Source organism: Poecilia mexicana, unplaced genomic scaffold, assembly GCF_051168715.1.
Source record: "Poecilia mexicana isolate PSO_F unplaced genomic scaffold, ASM5116871v1 scaffold_1, whole genome shotgun sequence".
In the NCBI taxonomy this organism is placed as follows: domain Eukaryota; kingdom Metazoa; phylum Chordata; class Actinopteri; order Cyprinodontiformes; family Poeciliidae; genus Poecilia; species Poecilia mexicana.
The window spans coordinates 23505594-23515193 of record NW_028263370.1 but is presented as its reverse complement, the minus strand read 5'-3'; the positions used below and the strand labels follow the sequence as shown (position 1 = coordinate 23515193).

The 9600-nt window shown below is 41.2% G+C and overlaps 1 long non-coding RNA gene across 1 annotated transcript; it reads right to left on the bottom strand.

Annotated features, from left to right (window-relative positions):
- Positions 1-5625: 5625 nt before the first annotated feature.
- Positions 5626-8143, bottom strand: LOC148161220 (uncharacterized). Its single transcript, XR_015763129.1, has 2 exons — positions 8076-8143; positions 5626-6309 (listed from the first exon to the last, which is right to left on the bottom strand). It is a non-coding gene; the product is annotated as an uncharacterized LOC148161220 (long non-coding RNA).
- Between the last annotated feature and the right edge of the window lie 1457 nt (positions 8144-9600).

Genomic DNA, 9600 nt, shown 5'->3' with positions numbered 1-9600 from the left:
ATCTATGGTCACAAGCTCTGGGCAGGAACTAAAAGAACGAGATCAGATGAAATGAAATGAGTTTCCTCCGCAGCGTGTCTGGACTCTCCCTTAGAGATATGAGAAGCTCAGTGATCCAGAGAAGAGCCACCGCTCCTCCACATCGAGAGGAGCCAGGTGAGGTGAGCCAGACATCTGAGTAGGACGTCCTCCTGGACAGATGTCCTCCTGGACAGATGGGTCCTGGACAGACGTCCTCCTGGACAGACGTCCTCCTGGACAGATGGGTCCTGGACAGACGTCCTCCTGGACAGACGTCCTCCTGGACAGATGTCCATGACCCAGAACAGGCTGTCCTCTAGCAAACCTCTGAGCTGCTGGATGCACTAAGATGAAATAACTCAGGTTGACTCTTAACTCTTCACAATTATGCACACCATGTTTTTAGCCACATGGTAATTTTCAAGTACTTTGTTGAGATTTTATTTGACGAATAAAGTGTGAAAATGAGTACTAAGACTTTGCCTCATTATAAATAGACAAATAACCAAGAGTAGCATGAATCCTTTCAAACTTGAAAGAGCACAGACTGAATTTTGGACGACTCTGTGCTAACGCCACGTTAGATCACCTGTGTGGGAGCATGTTTAGCTAAGCCGTTGCCAGAACTGCTGAGGGCCTCCTTTTAATTAAGCTTAGTAATAAATGATCAAATAGCTCAGCTCATGATGTCTCTGGCTCAAGGCATCGAGCTGCGCTGCACACCTGCACTAGTTCACAGCTTTTTTTCTGTCTTTCTCCTGGTCATAGTCAGGATGGCCTGAGGCATCGCAGACAGAAAAATGCTAATACGTTCTCCACCATTACTTAGTTTCTCTCTGAATATTTTCATGAATTAGGAGTGGAAAGAGGCAGATTAAGGGACTTTGGGGGCATTTTTCAGTGTCCCAAATGTGACTTTTTTAGACCGCTGCAGTGTAGCCTTTCAAGGATGAGCTCTTAATTGGGTTGGTGGAAGCCGTGGTGCTTCTCGGAGTCTAATTATTCATTTAAGTGAACTGGTGTAAACTCACATTTAGTCTGGTAGAGAGAAATTATTTATTGGAGAAATGAAAAGCCCTCTTCTTGCTGGCATAGGTAGCCAAGAGGAGAGGGGCAGCTGCTTGATGCTGCGGCAGGAATGCATTAGAAGGGACTAACAGAGAAGTAAAAAAAACATTAAAAAAAAGCCTTGCACTCTGGGGCTGGTGGGAAAAAGTGGCGGCTTTAACATGCTCCACAGGGCCGGATCCACCCTGAGACTGCTCAGATGTGGAGTAGCTTTTCTGTGCCACTGCTCAGACAGGGCAGAATTACAAAGCAGACAATGTGGAAGAGCACAGGGTTGGGAGTGAGACAGAGGAACGTGGAGTGACAGAAAGAACAAGTCAGGAAGGGACACAGAGGGAAAATACATACTGGACTACAGGGGGGATCAAGTTCAAAAAGACAGAAAACAAGGAAAAAAAGATGTGTGACAGAGTGAGGGGGAAGCTCTGACTGGAGGAGGAAGAGATAAAAACACAGAGCGAGTCAGGCAGAGATGAAAGCCTGAGAAGACCTGGGTTCATCTCTCTGATGGCACCCTGGTACCTCCGGGTCTCACAGCCGGAGCTCTGCCAAGACCTTCTCCTTCCCGGGCCGAGAGACACCAGAAAAAATGTAAAACCAGACTGTGAGTCAGCAGCTTTTTCACACGTCTCACAGGCCGCTTTATGACCGGCTCCTGATATTTATCCCTGCAGGCAGCTGCAGGATCGCACATCACACTCATTGTTCTAGATCGAATCGATACCGGCCAATTCATTTTAAAAACTCCTGACCACATGTCAGATTAATATGGAGCGGAGAAATGTGCCCCCATACACATTTTCTCTGTTTTTGCTTTTCTGTCACACTAAGATGTTTCAGAACACCAAACTGGCAGAGGATCAAGTTTGATTTAAAATGTACAAAACACGAGCAAATCAGGAACGTTTTGTGACTGATAATTATCAGTGCATGATATCCTGGTCTTCTAACTCTGAGCACATTCTGAATGTAGAGCAGAGAAAGGCTCTCCGACGTAGTCAAACGTACAATTAATGAACTGCCGGCAGTAAAAAAGCAAAGAAATCCCCAGTTCAATATCAAGTTAAACATCTGTTGTTATACAGGCACATTGTTTAAAGTGTAAAAGTCGATGTTCCCACGTTTCTGTCTTTGAGACCAAGACAATGATGGTCTAGAAGTCACAAACAGAGTTGAGTCAAGACAATTAATTAGTCATTGGAATAAGGTGGATACTGAATGAAAACATAATGTTTTCTACTGCAATATTAATGACCTATAGCCTTTTACAAATGCTCACTTCAGAAATGCTTTACGTTCCCATTAAACAGACTTTGGCCTCTGGATGGTGAAGCTCACAGAAAAGAGTCGAGCTCCTGTCTGCTGATGAAAAACTAAAGGAGTGATTAGTTATGATTTAGATGTTTGTTGGTTGTAAGATCCAAACAGATTCAAATTCCTAGTTAAGAACTTCAATAGCTGTGTCCGAATTCAGGGTCTGCATTATGGAAGTAAATATGTGCCATCAGAATTTGAATAAAAAATGCATCCGAATTCAATTTTTAAAAAAATTCAGTGTCATTATTTGTACATGTTTGCAATTTTCATATGTTAAAAAAATTCACATTCCTATTTCAAAGATAAAATTTTCAATATATATTTTTTCAGTGTTAAAAAAAATTCAGCATATAAAAAAATTCAACTTTTAAAAATTCAAATGCAATATTTTCAGTGTCCTAAAAATTCAACTTGCTCAAATTCGCCGTCTCAAATTCAGCGTCTAAAAATTCGCTGTACAAAAATGGCAAGGTTACTTCAGGTCACAGACATTAGCAATCGTTGTCAGATTTCAACACCCAGCCAATCACATGACGCAGGTGTCATGGTGAAGAAATACCAGCATCACCGAGGCCAGCGACCATGGAGGCGAATGCAAACCCAACGGTGAGTCTATGCTTTCATATTTCTGTGGTATATTTTATTTTGCGCATGAGGTTTGATACATTATCTTAAAACTTGATTTAAAACACGGGTTTGGGCCGTTGTTAATCTTACACCATGTAATGCTAGCATATTAGTTCTCGCTACCTCCTAGAGACCCCAGTCCCTCCCCCCTTCTCCTTCTCTTGGATGTCCCACACCCAATGTTCCCGTGTTTTATTTCAAAAAGAAATACCACTTGCGCCAAGTCTAGAATCTTTTAAGATAACTGATGGATGGCGACTTTCCGGGTTTTGTTTGTATGCTGTCTTAGGTGAGACCGAGACAGGCAGTCTTAGTAAAGTCGTAATTTTCCGGGAGATGCTACCGCTAATGACCGCAGTGAAGTTAGTTTCAAGTTGGATATTCGATATTCGAGCTCCGGGGAGTAAGCGGCGTTTAGCTCAAGGTTGATCCGATTTATGAACGCTACTGTCGGCCAGCGGTTCTCCACCGCTCCCGGCCGCAGCGCCCGAAGGTTGACTTAGGGACTGTCAACAAATTACCCGAACCAAACATTCCTGTCAAAGAAACGTTAATAAATGCCTTGAATTGTAACCAACGAACTAATTGTCAGTGCTAATTCAGGCTTTTACATGAGCCAAAATAGCATCTATAAAATTTTAAATTCAATATTTTCAATAATTTTAATATTAAATAATGTTTTCTTCAATAGCTTCCAGGTCATGTGACCTAATGACTCAGAATCACTTTGAAATAATTATACTAGTCTCTTTAGATGAGGCACATTTGTTTTCCATTTTAACATATTTTTTTTTATCTTTTAGCAATTTGTTTTGTCAATATTTAGTATTTTTATTCAATAGCTTCAAGGTCTTGTGACCTATTGACCCAGAATCAGTGTGAAATTGTTCTAGTATCCTGTATAGATGAGGCACAGTCATTTGTTTCATATTTAAATTTTTTTTTTATTTTTAGCAATTTTATTTGTCAAAATTTAGTATGTTTTTGCAATAGCTTCCAAGACGTGTCCTATTGATTCAAAACCACTTTGAAATTGTTTTACAAATCATTAGAGATGAGGCACCCACATTTTTCCCCATTTTAGATCTTTATCAATGTTTTACATAATTTAAATTTACTAATTTAAAAAAAAAAGATTGGTGTTTAATAGCTTAAATTTCATGTGACCCACTGACAAGGAATAAAAAGGGCTAAATGGAATAAAAATGAGTGTGCCCCACCTATCCAGTCTAGTAGAATAATTTCACATTGATTTTGATTAACTTATGGGTCTTATGACCCATAAGCTATTGAAGAAAAATCAATCAATCAATCAATCAATCATCTTCCCCTTGTCTGCAGTCGGGTTGCGGGGTCAGCAGAGGCCCAGACTTCCCTCCCCAGCCACTTGTTCCAGCTCCTCCAGGGGAACCCCAAGGCGTTCCCAGGCCAGCCGAGAAACATCGTCCCTCCAGCGTGTCCTGGGTCTTCCTGTGGGCCTCCTCGTGGTGGGACGTGCCCAGAAGACCTCACTAGGGAGGCGTCAAGGAAGCATCCTAATCTGATGCCTGACCCACCTCAGCTGGCTCCTCTCAAAGTGAAAAATCAGCAGCTCTACTCTCAGTCCCTCCTAGATGACTGAGCTTCTCATCCTATCACTAAGGGAGGCCCAGACACCTTATGGAAAAAACTAATTTTGGCCGTTAGTTTGTGATTTTGTTCTTTCAGTCAAGACCTTTAAGCCTATGCCATAGATGAAGGTAGGGACGTAGATCGACTGGCAAATCAAGAACTTTGCTTTTTGATCCAGCTGTCTCTTCACCACGACAGACTGGTACAGCGCCCACTTTACTGCACCAATCCTTCTATTGATCTCCTGTCCATTTTGCCCTCATTCTTATGGATTCTGTATTTTCCTCCATCTCTTTTAGCCTCTTAACACGCTGCAGCATACATAACCATGATTATATGTGACTGCTGACATGTAAACAGACTGAAACTGATTAGAGTACCGTTTAGGGAGGGTACAGACTGCAGAGATGAATAAAAAGCTAAACTTGCTACAATCTTTGCCTCACTTGGCCCAAACCTGGACGGTGAATGTAACATAAGAAGCATGAAGTTCCATTTGGATGATAAGTATGGCTTGTGGAATTGGATCATCTTTTAGCATTAAAGCTTGTTTTATATATAACCAAATCTGATTATTTCTCAAGGTCATTTACGATGAGTGGTTCTGGTCGGGTCCTGAAACTGGTTAACGGACATGGGTGGTGAACAGAGACAGAAATGAATGAACTCCAACAGTGAACAAGATCCTAAGATGCTTAAACTCCTCCACTTGGGTCAGGACAATCTTCCCTGACCCAAATAAGGCGCTCTACCCTTTTCCAGCTCAAGACCATGGCCTTGGATCTGGAGGTACTGATCCTCCTCCCGGCCGCTTCACACTCATCTGCATCCTGCTCCAGTAAAGCTGTAGATCACGACCTGATGAAGCCAGTAGGGCCACATCATCTGCCAAAAGCAGAGGTGTGATCCCAAGGCCACCAAAATGGATCCCTTCAGAACCCCGGTTGGGCCGAACGTGGCCTCGGACAGAAAACACCCAAATCCAAAAATCTAATCAAATTTTATTTATATATCACATTTCAACAACAAGGCATTTCAAAGAGCTTTACACCATAAAAACACAAACATACAAAGTCATAGAAACACGACCAACAACTGAAACATTACATTTTCTCACTACATATCAGATTGTTTATTAATGTTCCATTAATTAGCGCATGGCTCTCATCTCGGGTCATGATGAGATGAGACTATTTCTAGTCAGAACCTCTCAACCTCACACACCAGCTCAGGCTCCCACCAGAGAGGTGATGCCCACTGATAAAAAGTCTTATCACCCAGGGTCAGATGGCCAAGGTCCCCTCCCTCGGCCTTCTAACATCCCACATTGCACCCAGCCCTTTTGGCCCACAGTTGGTGAGCCCTTGGGAAGGTGAACCCACTGTTGGCTGAGCCTGGCCAGACTCCATGTGTTTTGGCACCAGATGCTTGCCACGGAGCACCAACTCCAGGCCCGGCTCCAGGGTGGTGCCCTGGTGACCTGCGTCCAGGTGAGGGGACACTGTATCCATTAACTGTGCTCTTCATAAAGGGTCTTGGGCTGCTCTTTGTCTGGTTCATCACCTCTAGCATTGGGTGACCCTACAAGGGGTATGAAACCCCTGACAGCATAACTCCTAGAGTCACTTCAGCACTCAAACCCTTTCATCACGATAAGGTGGCAGCCTATGGAGGTGAAGAGAAAATAGGAAATATATTTTTTAAATACAAAATTGCCTAAAAAATAATAAAATGGGTCAAAATGAATTAAAAATGAGCGTACCTCATTGTTCCAGTCTACTAAAACAATTTTACACTGATTTCGAGTAATTGGGTGAAAGTTTAGTGAGAACTCCTGCTCGGGTTCTCACTAAAACCAGGAAGATAGAGCACTTAACACCAGTTTTAAAGTCCCTACACTGACTCCCTGTAGCTCATAGACTAGAATAGAAAAATACTGTTGTTAGTTTATAAATCACTGAACGGTTTAGTACCTCAATACATTACAGATCTGCTGTTGCATCAACCTTCCAGACCCCTCAGGTCTTCTGGTTCTGGTTCTGGTCTGCTCTGCATCCAGAACCAGAACCAAACAAGGAGAAGCAGCATTCAGCTTCCATGCACCACAAATTTGGAACAAACGTACAGAAAACTGTAAAACAGCTGAAACACTGAGTGCCTTTAAATCTCGACTAAAAACCCACCTGTTTAGAGCTGTATTTGAAACGTAATCAATTACGAATTTAATGACAGTTCTTAACTTAATTTCTTTGATTGTTGCATGACTCTGTGTTTTCATATTTTTATTATGTAAAGCACTTTGAAATGCCTTGGTGCTGAAATGTGCTGTTCAAATAAAATTTGATTGATTGATGACCTAGAAGCCAATATAAAAATACCTACAAATTATAAAAAGGACTCAAATCGAATATAAATGACTGTGCCTCATCTATACAGACTGGTAGAATTATTTCAAAGTGATTTTGAGTCATTAGGTGACATGACCTGGAAGCTATTGAATAAAAACCCTCAATTTTGGTGAAAAAAATTCCTAAAAAATGGAAAATTATTTAAAATGGAAAAAAAATGACTGTGCCTCATCTATAGAGACTAGTAAAACAATTTCAAAGTGATTTTGAATCAATAGGTCCCATGACCTGGAAGATATTGAAGAAAAACCCTAAATTTTGACGAAAAAAATTAATAAAAAATGGAAAATGGCTAAAAATGGAAAACAAATGTGCCTCATCTAAAGAGACTAGTATAATTATTTCAAAGTGATTCTGAGTCATTAGGTCACATGACCTGGAAGCTATTGAAGAAAACATATTATTTAATATTAAAATTATTGAAAATATTGAATTTAAAATTTTATAGATGCTATTTTGGCTCATGTAAAAGCCTGAATTAGCACTGACAATTAGTTCGTTGGTTACAATTCAAGGCATTAACGTTTCTTTGACAGGAATGTTTGGTTCGGGTAATTTGTTGACAGTCCCTAAGTCAACCTTCGGGCGCTGCGGCCGGGAGCGGTGGAGAACCGCTGGCCGACAGTAGCGTTCATAAATCGGATCAACCTTGAGCTAAACGCCGCTTACTCCCCGGAGCTCGAATATCGAATATCCAACTTGAAACTAACTTCACTGCGGTCATTAGCGGTAGCATCTCCCGGAAAATTACGACTTTACTAAGACTGCCTGTCTCGGTCTCGGCGCAAGTGGTATTTCTTTTTGAAATAAAACACGGGAACATTGGGTGTGGGACATCCAAGAGAAGGAGAAGGGGGGAGGGACTGGGGTCTCTAGGAGGTAGCGAGAACTAATATGCTAGCATTACATGGTGTAAGATTAACAACGGCCCAAACCCGTGTTTTAAATCAAGTTTTAAGATAATGTATCAAACCTCATGCGCAAAATAAAATATACCACAGAAATATGAAAGCATAGACTCACCGTTGGGGTTGGGTTTGCATTCGCCTCCATGGTCGCTAGCCTCGGTGATGCTGGTATTTCTTCACTATAACACCTGCGTCATGTGATTGGCTGGGTGTTGAAATCTGACAACGATTGCTAATGTCTGTGACCTGAAGTAACCTTGCCATTTTTGTACAGCGAATTTTTAGACGCTGAATTTGAGACGGCGAATTTGAGCAAGTTGAATTTTTAGGACACTGAAAATATTGCATTTGAATTTTTAAAAGTTGAATTTTTTTATATGCTGAATTTTTTTTAACACTGAAAAAATATATATTGAAAATTTTCTTTGAAATAGGAATGTGAATTTTTTTAACATATGAAAATTGCAAACATGTACAAATAATGACACTGAATTTAAAAAAAAATTGAATTCAGATGCATTTTTTATTCAAATTCTGATGGCACATATTTACTTCCATACTGCATCCTTCGAAGGACTGGTCTACGTAGGACGGGTCCTTCGAAGGCCGGGAAAAAACTAAGACCGGAAGTAAAATATCTGTGGATTCGGACAGATCTACCCTTCACCAACTGTCCCCGCCCCCACCTCAGCGTAACTCATGTTGCCAAGCAACCGTGACAGCGTGAAGCAGAGAGCGGAGAAGAAAAAAAAAACAAAAACAAAAAACAACGGAGCCGATGTTTGATTTTCAGTCATGTATTACTGATTTCTATATTATTCTTCAACTTTTATAGTAAAGGATGTTCCATAGTAAAAAGGAAATCTCTTAGTTTGATTATAAAATGTTCAAATGCACTTTTCTACAAGGAATACAAATTATTCATTTACAAATATAATACTCTCCACATCGCAGATAGGACATTACGGTTAAATAAACATATTATATTTGAAGGCTTAACTTTAATTAATCAATCAAACCGATGTGCTCTGCTTTGAAATACTTTGTAAACCAAACATTTTCAACCAGACCTGTCTGAATAATATCGGTGTTTAACTCCCACTCATTGGGGAAAGCTAGCGGGAGTTTTTATAACAATGTGCCAGGAGTTAGGCGTTTTCTCTCGGTGTACCGAACCTGGAGCGCCTGGCCGGCTGACAGCTGGAGGGGAGCTGGCTGTTAAAGCAGCGGTAGCAGACAGGTCCGAAAATGTCAGAGCAATATTGCAATTAGGTGATGTATTGATGAACCGAGCATATATTTGAGATTTACACACTTACATTCTCGCCTAAAAACGTTGAACCAAATCACGTTGTGCCATTTAAAGTGTTATATAGCTAAATAATTTGTCGCTATTCACCGCCATTATCGCTCTGCCTGAACGCCCAGTTGGAACCCGCAATGAATTATGGGATATCGCGGGCCGTGAAGGATACACCGGACCCATCCTTCAAATCTGGGGAAAAGAAGGACGCATTTGAAGGAGTCTTTGAATTCGGACAGGCCTTGTCGCCACGCTATGACGTAATCGGCCTACAAATACGTCCTTCGAAGGATGCAGACCCTGAATTCGGACACAGCTATTATCTCTCCAAACACCC